Here is a 20,638-nt window from a genome sequence, read left to right on the forward strand (position 1 = left end):
AGCCAATGGCTTCCAGTAACGTTATTGGTAACTGAATATTTAACAGATTTGAGTCTTTCCAAGCACTAATTCATATGGTATATGATTGATTTAAAATAAATATATTCTTACAGGTCCAGCTGTGAAGTCATCACCACAATCTTACAGATGCAGCTCTTGTAGAAGTAGGGAGGAATGGCGATTTTGACTGGTTCAACAGAGCTGTCAATCACAGTGACTTTTGCAGTTGAAATTCTTTATGAATGAAGATGGTCAAATTTTCCTAAATAAAATGAAACAGAGAACAAGTGAAACCTCTTTGCCTTCACCATTGACAGGAAAACACGCTAACATTGTGTCTATGTGCATGTTTTTTTGTTCAAAGACAAATTAGTAGATTCTTTAAAAAAAAAAAATACAAAAAAAATACAATTAACATATAACATGTGAAAGTATCTCCGGAGGAAAGTCATGCATGCAAAAATGACATTTAGATGTCTAAGCATCATGGGAATGTAATCCACAACAGATAATCAAATTGAAATATGGCACGTTAAGCTTTTTCACAAGAAGCAAAAATACTCAGTTAAGATGAGAAAGTCCTTTAAAAGAAGCCAAAGCAGATGTTCGTGGCCAACATTAATTATGAAGGTACATTCATAAAGTAGACTTCAAAATTCTAAACTTCAAGAGGTTCCGCCTTAGCAGTAATAATTATATAAAGAATACACAGATAGGATAAGCGCTAAAGTGTCAACTGAATATAGATAAGATAGCAGGCAGCAAACACTAATAGTAAGCGTTACCCTAAACCCCTTACTGAAAGATATAGAGAAAACAATTTACGCAAAATATAGGTTGCACCAATATAAAGTCTAATTAGTCCACAATTGCTGGAGTTTGCTCTCAACTGGCAACCGTCCAGATTTCAAATGGTGGGAGTATATGAAATGAAAGCAGAAAATAACCAGCGATGGTGCTGGGCGTATGAAACTAGGTGCAAGACATACAACAATAATGCATATGGTATATCACTCAAATTTGAGAGAGCTATAAGACCAGCTCTGAGTTTAACAGCATGCAGCAGTACAATCCCCACTGATGGATATGTAGATCTGGGGGCTTGTCCCTCAATGTATGGTTTGATATAAAAAAAATAAAAATGGCAAACAATAGTGCTCACTGTAATCGATGTAATTCTCAAATGTAAGTGATAGACCATATACATTATTGTTGAAAGTCCTGCACATAGTTTCATACGCACAGCACCATTACTGTTTATTTTCTGCTTTTATTTCATAAACTCCCACCATTTGAAGTCTGGACAGTTACCAGTTGAGAAAAGACTCCAGTAATAATTATATCCCTGGCCTTAACTTGCATGAGTTATAGACAAGCTTTGCAATTCATATAGCCGGACACAAATTAAATGTTTTGTGTATGCTAGCCTGCCGTGCAACTGTTCCCATTCATAAACAATAATATTTAGCACTTTTCCTTACTATTATGTATAAAGTGTCAAACATATTCTGCAACAATATGCAATGTTTATGAACACAAACTTGATTTGTCATAAAATAACTGGATCATTATCTATAATTACATATTTCTAGGGTGTCACATTATTCAATTCAACTGTTATATTCTACTTGGTTGCAAATTTACTGTGATTCAGAGATTAGTGTATATCATTTTTGTTTCTTTTTTAAATCTTGGTAACATTTAGTGCAGTGTGTGCAGGGCTACTTAGAGGGGAGATACGTGTTACACATGATTCTAGTATAACAGGTTTCATACAGGGTGAAACCTGGGACGCCTGCTGTGTTTGGTCTTCCACCTCCTCAAAGCCACCTTCCTCCTCTGACTCCTCTTCATCAGACTCCTCTCTCTGCATTGCCTCTGTCTGCATTATTATAAGGTGTGTTAAGTAGTACTATTCCTATCAGTTTAATCCCTGTTACGACCCCTATCAGGGGACATGTATATGGCATCGATTTTAGGAACCGGGAGGATTTTAGGAACCGGGAGATGGAAAAAGATGCTTTGTCGGTCCTCCTACTTCAAATTTGGGGCACTGCGCGTGCAATCTAATGTGCCACCAGATAGGAGTGGTGTGTTAAGTAGTACTATTCCTATCAGTTTAATCTCTGTTACGACCCCTATCAGGGGACATGTATATGGCATCGATTTTAGGAACCGGGGGATGGAAAAAGATGCTTGGTTGGTCCTCCTACTTCAAATTTGGGGCACTGCGCGTGCAATCTAATGTGCCACCAGATAGGAGTGGTGTGTTAAGTAGTACTATTCTTATCAGTTTAATCCCTCTTACGTCCCCTATCAGGGGACGTGTATATGGCATCGATTTTAGGAACCGGGGGATGGAAAAAGATGCTTGGTTGGTCCTCCTACTTCAAATTTGGGGCACTGCGCGTGTAATCTAATGTGCCACCAGATAGGAGTGGTGTGTTAAGTAGTACTATTCTTATCAGTTTAATCCCTGTTACGTCCCCTATCAGGGGACGTGTATATGGCATCGATTTTAGGAACCGGGAGATGGAAAAAGATGCTTGGTTGGTCCTCCTACTTCAAATTTGGGGCACTGCGCGTGTAATCTAATGCAGTGTTTCCCAACCCAGTCCTCAAGGCACACCTACCAGTCCAGGATTTAAGGATTACCCAGTTTTGTCTAAGGTGTTTTTAGAAAAAAAAGAAATAACACCTTAGACAAAACTGGGTAATCCTTAAATCCTGGACTGGTAGGTGTGCCTTGAGGACTGGGTTGGGAAACACTGATCTAATGTACCACCAGATAGGAGTGGTGTGTTAAGTAGTACTATTCTTATCAGTTTAATCCCTGTTACGTCCCCTATCAGGGGACGTGTATATGGCATCGATTTTAGGAACCGGGAGATGGAAAAAGATGCTTGGTTGGTCCTCCTACTTCAAATTTGGGGCACTGCGCGTGTAATCTAATGCAGTGTTTCCCAACCCAGTCCTCAAGGCACACCTACCAGTCCAGGATTTAAGGATTACCCAGTTTTGTCTAAGGTGTTTTTAGAAAAAAAAGAAATAACACCTTAGACAAAACTGGGTAATCCTTAAATCCTGGACTGGTAGGTGTGCCTTGAGGACTGGGTTGGGAAACACTGATCTAATGTGCCACCAGATAGGAGTGGTGTGTTAAGTAGTACTATTCCTATCAGTTTAATCCCTGTTACGTCCCCTATCAGGGGACGTGTATATTACATCGATTTTAGGAACCGGGAGATGGAAAAAGATGCTTGGTCGGTCCTCCTACCTCAAATTTGGGGCACTGCGCGTGCAATCTAATGTGCCACCAGATAGGAGTGGTGTGTTAAGTAGTACTATTCTTATCAGTTTAATCCCTGTTACGTCCCCCTCATCAGGCCTTTTTTAGTCGAATGTATCGCCCAATGTCAGTCCCTTCGGGATCCATCCCTCATTCATCTTAATAAAGGTGAGGTAATCTAGACTTTTTTGACCTAGGCGACTTCTCTTCTCAGTGACAATACCTCCTGCTGCACTGAAGGTCCTTTCTGACAGGACACTTGAAGCGGGGCAGGCCAGAAGTTCTATCGCAAATTGGGATAGCTCATTCCACAGGTTAAGCCTGCACACCCAGTAGTCAAGGGGTTCATCGCTCCTCAGAGTGTCGATATCTGAAGTTAAGGTGAGGTAGTCTGCTACCTGTCGGTCGAGTCGTTCTCTGAGGGTGGACCCCAAAGGGCTGTGGCGATGCGTAGGACTTAAAAAGCTCTGCATGTCCTCCATCAACAACACGTCTGTGAAGCGTCCTGTCCTTGCCGGCGTGGTCGTGGGAGGAGGAGGATTATTTTCACCTCTTCCCCTATTAGATTCCCGTTATGTTGTGAAATCACCCTTATACGCTGTGTAAAGCATACTTTTTAATTTATTTTGGAACTGCTGCATCCTTTCCGACTTGCGGTAATTCGGTAACATTTCAGGCACTTTCTGCTGATACCGGGGGTTTAGTAGCGTGGACACCCAGTACAGGTCGTTCTCCTTCAGCCTTTTTATACGAGGGTCCCTCAACAGGCATGACAGCATGAAAGACCCCATTTGCACAAGGTTGGATGCCGAGCTACTCATGTCCCGTTCCTCATCCTCAGTGATCTCACTGAAGGTATGTTCTTCCCCCAACCACGTACAACACCACAGGTACCAGATAGGTGACAATGAGCACCCTGGGATGCCTGTTGTGGTTGGTCTTCCTCCTCCTCCTCAAAGCCACATTCCTCCTCTGACTCCTCTTCCTCACAATCCTCTTCCAGTGATGCCGCAGGTCCAGCAAGCGATGCTGATAAGGCTGTTTCTGGTGGTGATGGTGACCACAACTCTTCCTCTTCCTCTTCACGCTCATCTACGGCCTGATCCAGCACTCTTCGCAGGGCATGCTCCAGGAAGAAAACAAATGGTATGATGTCGCTGATGGTGCCTTCGGTGCGACTGACTAGGTTTGTCACCTCCTCAAAAGGACGCATGAGCCTACAGGCTCCAGTAACGTGGCAAAAAAAATTCCCAGCTCCGCAGAGGCTGTCCTAGCACCCCGGTCATACAAATAGTCGTTAATGGCTTTTTCTTGTTGGAGCAGGCGGTCGAACATTAGGAGTGTTGAATTCCAACGTGCCGGGCTGTCGCAAATCAAGCGCCTCACTGGCATGTTGTTTCGCCGCTGGATATCTGAAAAGTGCGCCACGGCCGTGTAGGAATGCCTGAAATGGCCACACACCTTCCTGGCCTGCTTCAGGATGTCCTGTAAGCCTGGGTACTTATGCACAAAGCGTTGTACGATCAGATTACACACATGTGGCATGCACGGCACATGTGTCAACTTGCCCAAATTGAATGCCGCCAACAAATTTCTTCCGTTGTCACAAACCACTTTGCCGATCTCCAGTTGGTGCGGAGTCAGCCACTGATCAGCCTGTGCATTCAGGGCGGACAGGAATGCTGGTCCGGTGTGACTCTCTGCTTTCAGGCAAGTCAACCACAAGACGGCGTGACACTGCCGTATCCGGGATGTGGGATAGTACCTGGGAGCTGGAGGGGTGCCGTTGATGTGGAGCAAGACGCAGCAGCAGAAGAGGGCTCAGCCGAGGAGGTTATGGTAGAGGATGGAGTAGGAGGAGTAGAGGAGGTAGCAGCAGGCCTGCCTGCAAGTCGTGGCGGTGTCACCAACTCCTCTGCAGAGCCATGCATTCCATGCTTGGCAGCCATCAGCAGGTTTACCCAATGCGCAGTGTAGGTGATATACCTGCCATGACCATGCTTTGCAGACCAGGTATCAGTGGTCAGATGGACCCTTGCCCCAACACTGTGTGCCAGACATGGCATTACTTCCTTTTGCACAATCGAGTACAGGTTGGGGATTGCCTTTTGTGCAAAGAAATTTCGGCCGGGTACCTTCCACTGCGGTGTCCCAATAGCTACAAGTTTTTTGAACGCTTCAGACTGCACCAGCTTGTATGGTAAAAGCTGGTGGGCTAAGAGTTCAGACAAGCCAGCTGTCAGATGCCGGGCAAGAGGGTGACTTTGTGACATTGGCTTCTTACGCTCAAACATGTCCTTTACAGACACCTGACTGTGGGCAGATGAGCAGGAACTGCTCAAGGCGAGAGACGGAGTGGTGGATGGTTGAGAGGGGGCAAAGAGGACAGCAGTGGTTGATGTGGCTAAAGATGCTGGACCAGGAGGAGGATGGCGGCTTTGAGTTTGTGTGCTGCTTGTACTCATGTGTTGATCCCATAGGTGTTTGTGATGTGCGATCATGTGCCTTCGCAAAGCAGTTGTACCTAAGTGGGTGTTGGACTTCCCACGACTCAGTTTCTTTTGGCACAGGTTGCAAATGGCATCGCTGTTGTCAGAGTCAGACACACAAAAAAAATGCCAAACTGCTGAGCTCTGCAATGACGGCATTCTGGTGGTGGCAACAGCATGCGTTGATTGGCGTGCTGTCTGGCTGACCCCGGGTGCCGATGCATGCTGTCTGACTGTGCCACTAGCTCCTTGCGACGACCTCCCCCTGCTTCCAACTCGTCTCCTCCTCCTCCTCTCTGTCTCCCCATCTGAACTTTCCCCCTGTTCTTCTTCTCTTCTAGCGGGCACCCACGTGACATCCAGGGACGCATCGTCATCATCAACTGCTTCACTTGTATCTGACAACTCAGCAAAGGAAGCAGCAGCGGGTACAACATCATCATCATCACACCGTACGTCCATGTGTGTAATGCTGCCTGACTGAGACATATCCCTGTTATCTACATCCTCTGGCAATAATGGTTGCGCATCACTCATTTCTTCCAACTGATGTGTAAATAACTCCTCTGACAGATCAAGTGAAGTGGTTGTGGTGCTAGTGTTGGTGGTGGCGGCAGGCGGGCGAGTGGTAACTTAAGAGGTGCCCGAAGCTAAGCTGGAGGAGGATGGTGCGTCAAGGTTCCGAGCAGAAGCTGTAGAAGATTGGGTGTCCTGTGTTAGCCAGTCAACTATGTCCTCAGAACTTTTCGAGTTCAAGGTACGTGGCCTCTGAACACTGGGCATTATTCTAGGGCCAAAGGGAATCACAGCACCACGACCACTACGGCCCCTGCGGGGTGGCTTGCCTCTGCCTGTCATTTTTTTTTCGATTAGTGGTACTATGCGTGCAAGCTACTGTGACAACAGATATGAGTGGCACTGTGCACTGGCAGAAGTTGGCAGAGTAGACACTGTAGGCCTGACACACACGCTTGCAGACAACTAACTGCTATTACAGTCCAAAAAAATATTTTTAAATGTACACTACTGTTACACCAGATATGAGTTGCACTGGTGTGACACTGTGCCCTGGCAGGCCCTGAAACGCACATGTGTGAAGGAAACTGACTGCTATTATTTCACAGTCAAAAACGTGTTTTTTTTTTATGTACACTACTGTTACACCAGATATGAGTTGCACTGGTGTGACACTGTGCCCTGGCAGGCCCTGAAACGCACACGTGTGAAGGAAACTGACTGCTATTATATTACAGTCCAAAAAGTTTTTTGTTTTTTTTAAATGCAAGCTATTGTGACACCAGATATGAGCGGTGGCACTGGGCAAGTGGGCACAGTATACGCTGCTAGCCTAACACACGCTAGCAGGCAGGCAACTGCAATTAGATTACACAGGAAAAAAAAAAGCAGACTGATGTTCTAGCCCTTTTTGGGGTGCTGTCCTTACAGCAGAGATCAGATGAGTCCTTCAGGACTGTAGTGGACACTGAATACACTAGCCTAGCTATCGATTTCCCTATTAAATCAGCAGCAGCTACACTGTCTCTCCTCTCACTAAGAATGCAGCTTCCGAATGAATCAAAAATGGATGCTGTCCAGGAGGTGGGAGGGTCTGGGAGGGAGGGTCTGCTGCTGATTGGCTGGAATGTGTCTGCTGACTGTGAGGTACAGGGTCAAAGTTTAAACAATGATGACGAATAGGGGGCGGACCGAACATCGCATATATTCGGGACATCTCTAGTCAGGAATAAAAACATGCATTCCTGACACTATAGTGTTTAACTATGTAGGCCCCTGGCCCCCACTTTAATCACATGGGCAAGGTGTTTTTAGTCACCTTTTTTCCCACTCCACACCTGTCTCCCTGCAGCTGGCTGCATCTCCATGGCTGAAATAATCAGTGTTGGTGATCTCAGCCAATCCACTGCTTTCCCACAGGAAAGCATTGGGAGGCTATTGCGCATGCGCGGCAAAACTCTGTGCTGCGCCAATCATCATTTACTTATAAAAATGCATTTAATCAATGGATCTCTATGGGCAACGTTCAGCGCTTCCATGCCTAAACTCCCTTGTATCTATACTATAACCTTAAATAGACCCAGGCGCTTCATAAACAAAATGTATTAATGTAAATAATAAGATGCAGCTTGACCTAATCCTCCTTTAAAATTAATGTTATTGTCACCTCCCAATGCTAAATATACAGGGTCATTTACTAAGTGAGAATTCACAGTGAATTCAAAGCGAATTCTATATTTTAGGTCCGCGTAGCTGAAATGAAAGTCAGACATGACTTAGAGAATTTTTTCCAGTTTATATTGTTGTGACCTTAAATTTGAAATTTACTTTGAATTCACCTCAAATTCTCACTTTAGTGAATATGGCTAAAACTTCATGTTTATATATTATCTATTTAATAAATAATATAAATGTTTTTTTACTGCTCCTCCTTATTTTCTTCTATTGGTTACTTCTTCGTACTTGACGTGTGAACCAGAGTACTTAATATATATATACATATTATTTATATATTTATGCAGAAAACTAGCAAATTTGTATATAATATAACATGTATTTCTTATGCCGCAAACTGGTCAATTTTTGTGCCATTTTGGTTTGTCTGAATTATTATTCCTGAAATTATTGCATTGACAAACTGTGTCTACATCGAAAATGCCACAAGGACGAAACTAATCGCCCAAACCAAAATTTATTTCGGATGAAACAATTGTTTTTTACCCATGCACAAGTCCATTAGATACTTAGCAATGTAACTCAAGCAAGAGACCATTTAAATGTATAGTTCTGTGTCAGGCATATCTCTGTAGGCCTTTCTTTCTATTGACAACTCTATAAGCCATTTTTTAAAAAAGTAATTGGTCTCATTTCTCACTCCTGGAGGATCTATTCTTTCTTGGCCTGTTCATTAATCTGCTTTAGTTGAGTCCATTACTTTTTATTTGTGGATTGTAAGACCTGACCCAAAAGCATTTTACTTGATAAATAAGAGATTGCTCTTTAATTTGTCTTCTAATAATCAAATATCTCATAACGATACACACTGTAAGTGTCAATTGGCAGTAACAAACTCCTAGGTCCGTCCTGTCCAATCATGGCAATCTAAATGTTGCTGGACCAAATTCTGGAAATACTACCCAACTGTATTTTGAACACACAGGGTTGGGGAAGCATTGACAATAAGCTAACACATTGTTCTGAGCAGCAGATAAATATATTCTTGCCCCTCCAGCTTTATGAAGACGGGGAAGGAAAGAGGTAAGGTTGCTATCTGCTGGCTCAGTAAAAGTAAAATTCAACTCTGTGTGAAGCTAACTGCATCAGTTTAGAGCTTCCTGACTGTCCTCCCTTAATTTGAGGTAGAGAGAGGTAAGATCTGAAGTCTGCAGCTTAACACTTCCCCATGTACATCATCAGGATGTGCTAAAGCAAAAGACAAGCAAGTGGCTTGACACAAATAAACTAGAATGCTCGACATTCCATAGGGGACCAGTGTGTGCCTGGTTATTTGTAAAAGAGATAACCAAATAATGCCACAGTTATAACCAATTCTCTTCCCCAATGAGTTTAAACAATGCAACAGCCTGTCTCTTTATGCTTTTGGTTTGTTCTACAAGTGTATAATAAGTTAATCATCTTTGTTAATAAATAGAGCCGACAATAAACTGTCATGGGGTTGTTATGCTAGTTCTTGCCCATTATTTACTCTGCAACATCGGTGGAGTTTTTTATCCAAATTTATTACATGCAAAAGTTGCAGTCCAGCATCTGAAAGGTATCCCTAAACTTAGTCCCCAAATCATAAGCCTCCCTTGCCAAAAACTCCCCTAGCTGCAAGCTTAAATCCTAGCTTGAACTAAATCTATGCAATGTGGTACTCTACAGTCTCTGCTATTAAAAGTTTAAAAATTAATCAATTATCCTACCCAAATGAAGGGTTGTAAAAAAAACCTGTCAATTTTCATTTTTCCAGTTGTGGAAACAGAAAATCATATTTGCCAGTCTTAATTAGATTTAAATAAAATTATTTCTATCAATTTTAGAATCAGTCTTTGTGCCTCCAGTAGAAAACAAAATTATTTACTACAACAAAAATAGTTAAATATATAAAAAAAAATGTACACAATAAATCATTGCTGTAATTATTTAATCAAATACACACGTGTGGCAAGCACACAAAGGTTTGATGAGAAAAAAAGGCAGACATCTGCCTAGTTTCATCTATTATTTAAGCCAATAATTATTCTGATTGAGAAAAGAAATGTAAGCTGTAATAATTATACTAAATAAAAGATAGATAATCTACTAAATTTAGCCTTCTAGATTGTAAGCTCTTAGTGCAGTGCCCTCCGCAGCTGTTTATCACAATTATTTTGTTTGTTTTTCTTCATATATTTATTGTATAGTGTTGTGGAATATGTAGGCATTCTTTAAATAATAATAATTTAAATAAATATCTAAATAGTTTTAATATATAGCACACTGCCTCCACCCTTAAATAATACTCCAACTAAGAACAAACAATTTTAATAATCTTCTGATAAATCTACATAATGATACTTTAAAGGTAAAGACTGAGCTGATCTTGTAACAAACTGATCCTGGGTAGTAGTTTGGCATTTGGAGTACTAACCACTGACCTACCAAACTTTACCCCTTGCATTTACATATTTCATTTTGATAAAGTTGCACTGATTTTAGGTGATATATAATTTTCAAGGTGGTATATTTGCTTTATGTATGCATTTAGCACAGTTTAATAAGCCGAGAGCAAGTATAAGTCCTATCGGTGGGGACTTTGAAGTGGCGAATTTAGCGAACAAACTAAGGTACATCACTCATGGCAACACTGCCTATGATGTATCAAGGCAAAAACAGATGGTAATCTGGGGGAAAGTTCTAGGGAACAATTACCATGGAAACCAACAGGTCTTACAGGGACACTGTAGGCACCCAGACCACTTCAGCTAATTGAAGTGGTTTGTGACCCCTTTGCACTTAGTGCTGCAATGTAAAACATTGCAGTTCTAAGTCTGCCCTCTGTGGCTGTCTAACAGACTGCCACTAGAGGGCTTCCGGAATCTAAACTAACTTTTGGTCCGTTATCTGACGCTGGAGTCCTCACGGACCTCCAGCATCAGATTTTCCCCATAGGAAAGCATTAAATAATGCTTTCCTATGGCGAGGTCTAATGCGTGCATGGCCGTTGCCGCGCATGCGCATTTGGTCTCCCCCGCTGCCTGATGTGTGTCAGGGTACCTGAAGTCTCTACCCCTAAGAGAGGTAGAGACTTAGAAGTTTATCCGTCCAGAAGGGCTGTTTCCTCCGTTCTTCGCGGTCCTCCCGGCCATTTACACGCCGGCCGCGAGGGATCCACTTCCTTTTGTAACACGACGCCCAGCAGTCGACGTCATGACGCCAACCCGGACCGACCTGTCACTCAATTGTCTGGAAACTAATCAGGACTCGTCGGAGGCGTGTCTACTCTCCTGAGCCAGGGTATTTAACAGTGCTTCTTCCATTTGCTCATTGCCCTGTCGTGGTTCTAGCCTGTCTAGTCACTCAGCGCTCTTGTATTCCAGTTATCCTTTTGGTTCCGACCCGGCTTGTTTGTTCCGACCCGGCTTGTTTGTATTACTCTGCTTATCTCTGTTACCCTTTGACTCGGCTTGTTCCTCGCTTACCTGTCTTCTCGTTCCCTCGACCTCGGCTTGTCTTTGACCATTCTCTCTATCTCCGTACGTTAGTCCGGCCATTCTAAGGTCCGGTATACGTACCTTTCTACTGTCTGTACTCTGCGTGTTGGATCCCTGTCCCGATCCTGACAATGTGGGCGTACCCTGACCCAGCACCGAGGGACATCGGCGCTGGATTCAGGTAAGCGGTTGAAAGGGGGTTTAACCCCTTCAGCTCTGCGGAAGGGGGGGTGCGAGGGAGGGGGACACTACAGTAGCCCATAGTGCCTGGAAAACTGGTTTGTTTTCGTGGCACTATAGGATCCCTTTAACATTTAGCACTTTGCACCGAGAATAGCATATTTTGCCTTGATAATTCTCTCCTGGGACTACTAAGCAGAGGGACATAAAATCTAGTTTTCCATGTGCACAGGTATATTTTAAATCTAAAAAAAATGCCTACCAGTTACCCTATATATACTTGCTTTCAGATAACAAAAAAAACCTATATAAAGAAGCAGACTGCTACTTTAAGTAATCTAAACACTTATTTTGGCCCTCGGGGCAACACCAACAAGCCTCTAACCATTCTGAGAATGCTACCATTTTAATGGCATGAAATGTTAAGTCGAATATGTGATAAAATGTACTGTCATGCATTTTACAGAGATCACACAGGAGGCATCTCCTAAGTGCAATGTATACTTTTAGAGCCAGACATAAACAACATTATTCTCAGCCATAATCATTATTCGTTTTGATCATTGAAAATAGTTACATTAATACTACACATCCACTCTACGGCATTTTTCTAGCAGGGGAAGTCATGAAATCGATGTATAGCCCACTAAACTGCACACTGTCAACAACTAGAAGGCAATCCAGCTCTGTGTGAAAGGCAATGTTCTCTTAGATAATTCTAATATATGCTTTTACCTTCAATTGCTACCAAGCCGGCAATGTATAGCTTAACTTATAATGATGACAACTAAACAATTCATCTAATACATTCAGCAGTTAGTATCCCCGACCCAATTGTAGGCTTCATTCACTAAACCAATTCTCCACAATTATTGGCTTACTGCAAAAAAAAAAAAAAAAAAGGTTATAAACGAAGGACAGGGGGATATTTAGAATTGCCTTAAAAAAACAAAAAACAAGTAATTATTATTAGTAATTATTTATTATTATTATTATTATTATTATTATTATTATTATTATGTCTGCAATTTAAGGTAACAATCCATTTATTATATATTTTTAAAAACACTTTTGTTGATGTATTTTCAAAGAAACATGCATGCATTTTTTTCTGTTTGTTTTTTGTGGGGTATAAAAAAAATAAAATAAATAAAAACAGCCTGTAAAAGCTGCAGACCTGCTGACTACTATCTGCAGCACTTGCAAGCCCTCCAGTCTGTCTTTCCCAAGCACACATTTCCAGACTGTGCCGAGGAATACATCAGTCAGAGGTTCACATGCACACTAATCATGGCTCTCCTAAGCTTCTTAATGAACTGTACTTTAGCTCACGAGAAGGTGAGAAAGCACGTATGCTGGGCTAAGGCAGCTAGCGGAAGTGTAAGAAAACCTCCCTGGCTGTCTAAGAAACGAGACACATAGAGTACCTAAGTGAGATGCTTTATTCGTCTATAACAGCGGTTCCCAAACTGTGTGCCGCAGGGGTGCCGCGGAATGTTTGATGAAACATGTTGAACAGGGGCCCGGTCGAGTGCCGCAGTCCTTTAAGACCGTGGCCGGACCCCTGTAATGTTGGCTGGCTGGGAGGAAATGACAACCATTACATTCAGACACACCCCTGCAATCAAGCGCAAACATTACATACAAACACACCCCTGTATTAAAACACAATAACTATATACAAGCACCCCTTCAAACACCAACACTGTACATTACACTATAGCGCCAGTAAATGCCGCAGCGCTGTACAGATACGCAACCTAGAAATTTTTACTTGGGGTGCCTTGGAAAAATACTGAAATATTAAGGGCGCCTTGAACCTAAAAAGTTTGTGAACCACTGGTCTATAATGTTCTTTGAATTATTTTAACTATACAGGTGATACTCGAAAAATTAGAATATAGTGCAAAAGTTGATTTATTTCAGTAATGCAACGTAAAAGGGGAAACTAATATATGAGATAGACGTATTACATGCAAAGCAAGATAGTTCAAGCCGTGATTTGTCATAAGTGCGATGATTATGGCTTACAGCTCATGAAAACCCCAAATCCACAATCTCAGTAAATTAGAATATTACATGCAATCAATAAAACAAGGAGTGTACATAGAACAATATCGGACCTCTGAAAATTATAGGCATGCATATGGACTCAGTACTGGGCCACTTTTGCAGCAATTACTGCCTCACTGCGGCGTGGCATGGAAGATATCGGCCTGCGGCACTGCTGAGGTGTTATGGAAGACCAGGATGCTTCAATAGCGGCCTTCAGCTCTTCTGCTAGGTCGGTTTCATGTCTCTCATCTTTCTCTTGGCAATGCCCCATAGACTCTCTATGGGGTTCAGTTCAGGCGAGTTTGCTGGCCAATCAAGCACAGTAATCCCACGGTTATTGAACCAGGCTTTGGTGCTTTTGGCAGTGTGGGCAGGTGCCAAGTCCTGCTGGAAAATTAAGTCAGCATCCCCATAAAGCTCGTCTGTGGAAGGAAGCATGAAGTGCTCCAAAATCTCCTGGTAGACAGCTGCGTTGACGCTGGACTTAATGAAGCACAGTGGACCAACACCAGCAGATGACATGGCTCCCCAAATCAACACAGACTGTGGAAACTTCACACAGGGCTTCAAGCATCTTGCAGTGTGTGCCTCTCCATTCTTTCTCCAGAATCTGGGTCCTTGGTTTCCAAATGAGATGCAAAAGTGGCTCTCACCAGAATAGAGGACTTTGGACCATTGAGCAACAGACCAGGTCTGTTTTTCTTTAGCCCAGGTAAGACGCTTCTGACGTTGTTTGTTGTTCAGGAGCGGCTTGACAAGAGGAATACGACATCTGAAGCCCACGTCCAGGATCCGTCTGTGTGTGGTGTCTCTTGATGCACTGACTCCAGCCACAGTCCACTCCTTGTGAAAGTCCCAAACACATTTGAATGGCCTTTTCCTGACAATCCTCTCCAGGCTGCGGTTGCTTGTGCACCTTTTTCTTCCACAATTTTCCCTTCCACATAACTTTCTATTAATGTGCTTTGATACAGCCCTTTGGGAACATCCAACTTCCTTCGCAATTACCTTTTGAGGCTTTCCCTCCTTATGGAGGGTGTCAATGATGGTTTTCTGCACAACTGTCAGGTCAGCAGTCTTCCCTATGAAGATTCCTACTGAACCAGACTGAAAGACCATTTAAAGGCTCAGAAACCCTTTGCAGGTGTTATGGCTTACTTAGCTGATTAGAGTGGGACACTGTGAGCCTAGAATATTGCACCTTTTCACGATATTCTAATTTACTGAGATTGTGGATTTGGGGTTTTCATGAGCTGTAAGCCATAATCATTGCACTTATGACACATCACAGCTTGAAATATCTTGCTTTGCATGTAATGCATCTATCTAATATATTAGTTTCCCTTTTTACGGTGCATTATTGAATATAAATGAACTTTTGCACGATATTCTAATTTTTTGAGTATCACCTGTAATGGTAACTATCTCACTAATTTTGTTTCTGAAAAAAAAAACTCATATGCAAGTTTGTGTATGTCAGCTGGCTCAGATTTGCCATAAGGACCCCGAAGGCCATGGCCACGGGGCGGCAGGCAGGAAAGAGGCGGCACTGAGTGCCTGCGAGATTCAACATATGACATTTAATTTGCATTGTATATCGCGTAAGGTCCAGCTGTGGAGCCTTCCTCACTTCCTCTGTGTGTGTATATCTCAGTTTGTATGACTGCGTGTCTTTATGAATGTGTGTGTATGTGTGCCTGTATGTATGTTTGAATGACTGTGTGTCTTTATGAATGACTGTGTCTATATGTATGCCTGTGTGTGTGTCTTTGTATGATTCTGCCATTATGAATATGTGTGTCTAACTATATAGTGGATATTTAAGCGCATTCAGACAGTGGTGGTTAAATTCAGTCACTATTTTGATTTGATGCACTAGTTAACTGTATTGTATTTTATGATTTAGACTAACTTGATTATATTTATTAAAGTATTCTATAACTGATATACATTAGACAGGTTACACCCCCCTGGCTTTTCAAGCAGACAACAGGTCCTGTAACTTCCTGGTTGCTTAGCTCAGTGGAGCTAAACTTACATAGTTAGATAGCTGAAAAGAGACTTGCGTCCATCAAGTTCAGCCTTCCTCACACCTGTTTTTTGCTGTTGATCCAAAAGAGAAAAAAAAAAAAAAAAAAACAAACCCCAGTTTGAAGCACAATTTTGCAACAAGCTAGGACAAAAAATTCCTTATTGACCCCAGAATGGCAGTCAGATTTATCCTTGAATCAAGCAGTTATTACCCTACATTGAAAGATTATATCCTTGAATATTCTGTCTTTGCAAGTATGCATCTAGTAGCTGTTTGAACATCTGTATGGACTCTGATAAAACCACTTCTTCAGGCAGAGAATTCCACATCCTGATTGTTCTTACAGTAAAAAAACCTTTCCTTTGCCTTAGACGAAATCTTCTTTCTTCCAGTCTAAACGCATGGCCTCGTGTCCTATGTAAAGTCCGGTTTGTGAATAGATTTCCACACAATGGTTTGTATTGGCCCCGAATATATTTGTATAATGTTATCATATCCCCTCTCAGGCGACGTTTTTCTAAACTAAATAGGTTTAAATTTGTTAACCTTTCTTCATAGCTGATATGTTCCATTTCTTTTATTAATTTTGTAGCCCGCCTCTGCACTTTTTCTAGTGCCATGATATCCTTCTTTAGAACAGGTGCCCAAAATTGCACAGCATATTCAATATGTGGTCTTACCAGTGATTTATAGAGAGGCAAAATGATATTCTCGTCCCGAGAATGAATGCCCTTTTTCATGCATGACAATACCTTACTGGCCTTGGCCACTGCTGATTGACATTGCACATTGTTGCATAGTTTGTTGTCTATAACAATTCCCAAGTCCTTTTCGTGTGTTGTTATCCCTAATTCGCTTCCATTAAGGGTATACGTTGCTTGTGTATTCTTTACGCCGAAGTGCATAACTTTGCATTTTTCAACATTAAATTTCATCTGCCAACAAGTAGCAAGTAGCAATTGCTGAACAAGTAGCAATTGCTCAGAGCACCTGCCTTGCAAAGACTACTTGTTGAGCTGCATTAGGAAGCCTGTGATTTAACAGCCACAGAAAGACTAAATAAGAGGAAAGACCAAAGGCTTCAGACAAGAGATCTGCAGTTTTGCAAGCCAGTTTTAGTTATAACTCCAATGACAAAATGCATAATTAAATGCATGCAATTTTCATTTGGGGGAATATTTACTAAACTTTAATGATATATATAGTGAGTACCCATTAGTAATAATTGTTTGTCCTATATAAGAGTGTTTTTAGTGTTTAAATATTTTGTGTCCTGATGAAAGCTCCTGTGAGGAGCTGAAACGTCGATTTTTTTCTCTTCGAAATAAATGAAGATTTAAGCAACTTTCAACCCTTGAGTGCCGGTAATTTTGTATCTCGTATTGTTTAGCCACCAGAGCACCAGGTAAATTTTTCTTATCATTGAAGTTGGAGTGCAGGGGTTCTCTGGATTTTTATTTTTATATAAATATATATATATATATATATATATATATATATATACGGGATAGGGGGAAATTGAGGAAACTGGCCTTGGGGTAGGAGAGAGGGTAAATCCGGGCCAGTTTGTCAGTGCGGATATATGTCTTTATGAATGTGTGTGTCTGTGTGCCTGTATGTGTACATCCTCTGCTACCTCTTGTCTCATTCCCCTATTTTAAATTTAGATTGTAAGCTTACGTGCAGGGCCATCTACCTTTTGTATTGGTCTGTTTATATTGTATTTTTTTTCCCAATTGTACAGCGCTGTGGACAATGTTGGCACTTTATAAATGCCAGTAATACACAAATAAATATATAAATAAAATGCATATCCAGTGTGTGTCTGCCTGCCTGTCTGTTTGTCTGTCTGTCTATCTATCATACATATATATGTACACACACACACACACACACTTTATTTATATATATATATATATATATATATATATATATATATATAAAAGCCATAGCAAATCTACCGTGGGAGTAATGTGAAGGAAGGTGCTCAGTGTTTTTCCGGTGCCACTATCACTCTGAATTTAACTTGCTTAGCTTGGAGCAAATCTGAACCTTTGCAGACTTCCAGCATGACATTTATTTATAATATCCCAGGACAGTTGAGATTCAGGAACACATTACTAAACTGCATTTTAAAGCCCATTTTGATGGCAATCTTTATTGCAGAACAAAACCAGCAGCAACAGCAAGCAACATTTTGCTTCCTTTCAACTGCACCCTTTATTGAGGCAACATAAAGCTGAATCATACTGCCTCTTAAATCCCAAATAAACAATCCGCCATCATAAACACGATCTGCCAAATGGTTTTATAACTGTGCAACTCTCCCCTGAAATTAAAGATACATTATCACCGTATTAGAACTTATGTTAAAGGGCCAATCCAAGCTCATGGGTACACATTACCACTCACATGGGGCTGGTCACTAAATCACATAACATGGAGAAGTATCTAGGGGATATCACATTTTATGCCACGATAGCCAAAATGAATAGAATTTGTACACATATTTCTAAATTGTTCCAAGTTTTAGCTCAGTTGTTTTGGATACATTTAGTTTTTTTTCATTTAACAATCCACTGTGTTTTATCTAGCTATGCTTTTCTGGCATATTTTGTATCCTGCTAATAGACATGACTATTTAAGCTATTAAATCTGTTCAGGGTACAAAAAGCAAAAAAGTTTCAGTAATGAATCGTGTGCAGCCCACACTGCTACAATACATCGGTCACCGTGCTACTGCATGCATGTGAGTGAAAATGGTAAAATATGCATGAATAAATGCTGCCTTATATATATATTTTTCTAGTGTCAATATTTTAAAATAAACAGGTCCAGTAACTGAAGGAGTTACATTACGACCATATTTTGGTCACTATGATGTTGGAGTTTATATATCTCTCTATACATCTCTTTCCTTAAAGCAGGCTTCCCCAAACTCCGGCCCTCCAGATATTGCTGAACTACAATTCCCATGATTCTCAGCCTATTTATTTCATTAGAATCATGGGAGTTGTAGTTCAGCAACATCTGGAGGGCCCGAGTTTGGGGAAGCCTGCCTTATAAGTACACCATAGGGGCAGGAACACATTTACCACCTCTTAGAAGGTAATAAAACATACCTTAATTCCAGTCTGCTGACACTGGCCCCCATCCCCAATCCACCTCCTTGGCTGACGTAATAAAAATTAATGATCTCAGCCAATCCAATGCTTGCCCATATGCTGACATCGTCAAGGAGGCGGGTGGGGGCGGGGACAGGGCCAAACGCCTGTTTGGCCTATCAGCATCTCCTCATATAGATGCATTGAATCAATGCATCTCTATGGGGAGCCTTCTGCATCTCCATGCTCTATGGTACCATGAGTAGCTGAATAAGTTTCCATCTTAACGTGTTGGTGGCCTTACTTGTGAGCTCTATATCATTATGTTGATCTATTTTGTTTGAGCTATTTAATATTTAACATTAGTGTTGGTTGCATCTTGATATAAATTATAGAAATGAGCAAATGCTTTGTGAGGTTTCAGACTCTTGAAAATGCTAATTTAGATTCTAAATACAATGCAACAATCACATGACATCACATTTTGTGCATTTTTTATTACAGTATTTATTTATTTTCTCTCGTGGTAAGTAGGTATTATATCATACAGCAGACTACATTGCCAGACGTATTGCATATTTTATCACACAGATTAACTGATCATCCTCATCTATCTATTAAAATTAAAGTTAGAATGTAACAGATTTTTTTTTTCATGTGAGGAAAAAAAAATTGATTGTCTAATCAAAATTTTAAGTTAACCCGAAAAACACACAGTTGACACACATTAGGCGAAAGGAATCCTAACAGCGGTCAAGGTGACCTGTAGTCAAGCTGTGTAAGTCTCTTGATATAACCTATTCTTGCGTAAATCATTTGATCATTACACATTAGTCAAGCATAGCTAAATGGTCGGTAGATTCACAGATACTCATTATTTGTTGAACAGTCAAACTGTCCTGTCTTGGCAAGACAAAGTCCCTGAAGAATGATAAAATCCTTGTCGACAGACATAAGAAAAAGAATAGACAGCTTTCCCACACTAAGTACCTTTGGTAAGCGTCATTAAGATTTTTTTTTCTGTACTTTTATATCACCAAGCCTTCAAGAGAACATGCTACGTTCTGTGCGGCCCAATTTATTTCACACCATCTACCAAATTAAGTGGTTTCATTTGTATTATTATATTCATTTAAGTTGTGTGGTTTCCAATTCTATCGTTACATTTGCACTCAATTTTTCCACTTGGTTTATTAAATCTGTGATAATCGAACGTGAATATTGTGTAAAGAGGACAATAAGAATAAGATTAATAAGAAGAATATTATAACCCATGCCCTGTTTTACTGTTGTTTAAGATAACTGACAGTCATCTTAACGTAAACTACCTTAAAACGAGTATGTTGGGTTAGTGTTAGGGGGTACAGAAGTCTAGTGATAGGGGTCCATTGCTAGCAGACACACTTGCCCTCAAGGTTCTGTGGACTGTAAATCCTATAAACATAGCCAGTCTATGTCAGGGAATAATGGGTGTTGCAGATCACAGTATTTATGGTACTAAGTAGACTATTCACCAGGATTAGGAGGTACACTAGTTTAAGCCAGGTTGTAAGGATCTGGGGATACAGAGTGTGGTACACCTCTGTAACCTTATCTTAATGATTTGCATAGTAGTAAACAGCTCTGTAATTCTGTTGTACTCTAGAGAATGCAGCAACATTTCAGCATTGCTGTGATGATGCTTTGCGTGCTTTTTTACCTTTTAATTTTTTATTTTATTTTTTAATTCTAACTCATTTTTACAGGGTATGTTTTCAAAGTTTTTAGATTACAGGAAT

The 20,638-nt window shown here is 41.1% G+C and overlaps 1 protein-coding gene across 2 annotated transcripts in view; it reads right to left on the reverse strand.

Annotated features, from left to right (window-relative positions):
• The window catches only part of DAB1 (DAB adaptor protein 1), a 626,843-nt gene that overhangs the window by 204,667 nt on the left and 401,538 nt on the right, over positions 1 to 20,638 (reverse strand). For both annotated transcript variants that reach the window (XM_063427999.1, XM_063427998.1), the window contains exon 4: positions 112 to 262. The gene's annotated coding sequence lies outside the window, so the exon portion shown is untranslated. The remainder of the gene's footprint in view (positions 1 to 111; positions 263 to 20,638) is intronic.

The sequence above is a fragment of the Pelobates fuscus genome, chromosome 7 (genome assembly GCF_036172605.1).
Source record: "Pelobates fuscus isolate aPelFus1 chromosome 7, aPelFus1.pri, whole genome shotgun sequence".
Lineage (NCBI taxonomy): Eukaryota > Metazoa > Chordata > Amphibia > Anura > Pelobatidae > Pelobates > Pelobates fuscus.